This window comes from Hypanus sabinus, chromosome 2 (genome assembly GCF_030144855.1).
Source record: "Hypanus sabinus isolate sHypSab1 chromosome 2, sHypSab1.hap1, whole genome shotgun sequence".
Taxonomy (NCBI): domain Eukaryota; kingdom Metazoa; phylum Chordata; class Chondrichthyes; order Myliobatiformes; family Dasyatidae; genus Hypanus; species Hypanus sabinus.
The window spans coordinates 156,064,674-156,067,069 of record NC_082707.1 but is presented as its reverse complement, the minus strand read 5'-3'; the positions used below and the strand labels follow the sequence as shown (position 1 = coordinate 156,067,069).

The 2,396-nt window shown below is 44.4% G+C and overlaps 1 protein-coding gene across 2 annotated transcripts in view; it reads right to left on the bottom strand.

The window, feature by feature from the left end:
• The window catches only part of slc35f4 (solute carrier family 35 member F4), a 140,523-nt gene that overhangs the window by 21,466 nt on the left and 116,661 nt on the right, over positions 1-2,396 (bottom strand). The gene's annotated exons all lie outside the window — the stretch shown is intronic.

Genomic DNA, 2,396 nt, shown 5'->3' with positions numbered 1-2,396 from the left:
AAAGCTAGTCTGCATTTCTTTCCAAGGGAGTGTGGTGAACTACATATACCTGTCTGGACACGCCCCCTGCTGACTGCTCCTGTGGCTCCTCCCACAGACCCCGGTATAAAGGCGATTGAGGCCTGAGCCCGGCCCTCAGTCTCCAGGATGTAGTATGGTGGTCAACTACTGCTTGTTCTTTCTTCCAGTCAATAGAAGCCGATATCTCGCCTTCACGTCTCAGAGAGAGTTATTGATGGTGCATCAGGGAGGTAGTTTGCTGAAGGAGTATTCCAACATGACTTGTGGAACTGTCACTAATGATATAATGTGGAGAAGAGCAAGCTCCAAGATTCTAGTCTCTGCACGGGGACCATTGTTTGAAGGAGAACAATTTAGAAGCAATGTAATCAGACGGCACACCAGTCACATTCTGCACAAGTTGTACGTGGAGAGAGCTGCGTAAACAACAAAAGGCCTCAGGCTCTAACGGTATCTGATTACAGTATTACAAGAAGTTCAATGGCTTCATACAAGGATAGAGAGAACATCCTGAATTCCATATCTCAGCAACAACACCAGCAGTTGCTCATATGACTCATAGCGCCACTCACCCATCAGTAGCCTAACAATTTTCTGCATCCATATCCTGGTTACCAGATAGCACTGTCAAGGCCAACATTTATTGCTGATTCCTAATTGCCCAAGAAGTGGTGGCACCAAGATGCCTTCATGAACCAGATCACTGAGGGTGCTCCCATAATGCTTTAGGTTTGGAAGTTCTGAAATTTTGACAGGGCAATGGCAGCACATTTTTCATGCCAGAATGACATGCGACTTGTAGCTGTTGCCCTTGATCTTAACGATGATTGTGAGCAAGCTGCTGTGGTTTAGATTGTGTAAAGTTTCTTGAGTGTTGTTGGAGCTCTATTCACCCAGGTAAGCAGAGGACTTATTACCGTTCTCCCAACTTGTGTCCTGTAGATAGTTAAAAGGCTTATGGGTGTCAAAAGGTGAGGCACTCACCTCCACCAATCACTGGAAAATTTTCACCTTTATTTTATATTTGTTATTTTCTTTATTTCCTTATGATATATGAGGCCATTTGGCCAATTATCTCTGTCATCAGACCCATTTACCATATTTCCATTCCTTCATCAATTCTCCCCAGTTCTCCAGCCACCCACCTGCACTGGAGGACATTTGCAGCTGCCAAGTAACCAACTAGTGCAACTTTGGGAGAGGGACAGAACCAAAGGCCTTGGGGGAAAACCTATGCGGAGAACATGCAAACTCCACACAGACAGTACAAGAGGTCAGAACTGAAGTTGTGTGGCATCAGCATTAATTGCTGCACCACTATGTCACACAATCAATTCAGGCTTACAGGGACCCCTCAATGTTGCACGGAGCCCTGTGCTCCTTGATAAAAAGACAGCCACTTTCACTTTACCTCTGGGATTTTCTGATTAGATCCAAAGCCCAATGTTCCTGGCAAATCCCAAAATGGGATTTGGCGTGCAGCTTACCAGTGAATCGAAGGCACTATTGAAAACACTTGTCATTACTTTGCTGATGATTGACTGATAGACTGACTTGGTGATATTAGCCCAGTTGGATCAATGAGTTACTGCGGCCCAATCTGCACGCTCACAGACGTCATTTGCCTCTTAGGCTGCCATGAGGCGGGCGGTGAAATGGAATTAGATGCAAGAAAGGAGTGGTGGAGTTGGGAAGGAGGAAATTCACAGAATCACAAAATGGTTCCATCACAAAGCTGGCCACGCGACTGGTTCTAAATGGTCTTATGATTTATAAGCATGTAAATACTGATAGCCCCACTTCCCACATTCCTACACCGTATTTCCTTTTACTGCCACCACTACCGTTGCAAGCAGTGCAATCCAGAACCCAATCACTCTCCCTGTAAAACCAAAATGTCACTTTTGCCAATCATCTTCATTCTATGTCCTCTGGTTCTTGACAATATTGATGATCTGTTCTGTCTATGGAGTCATGATTTTTAAATACTTTCACTTGAAAGGGAGTATGAAAGAATTAAAATGGCTGTGATTAAGTGGAATAAAAAGGTTCTTGATTGAAATACCAAACTCTGTTTCTTTTGTCACAGGTGTTACTTGATCTTTTGAATATTTCCAGCATCTTTTGCTTTCATTGCTGATATCATATCAATTCCTCTCCGAGCAAAAGGCATTCCAGCTGGTCAAGGTCTGTTTTAAGGACTGCATACGTCAATGGTCTGGTGAGGGCATCTTCTCCTAACACATCTCAAATGGCCAGCAGCTTTATGGTCAAAAGGAATCCTCCTCAGAACCTTCTCCAGCTGGGAAAGATGAGGGAGGGGTTAGAGATAATATTGGAATGGGGGAGAGAGCAGTCCCTGTTGCCAGACATCC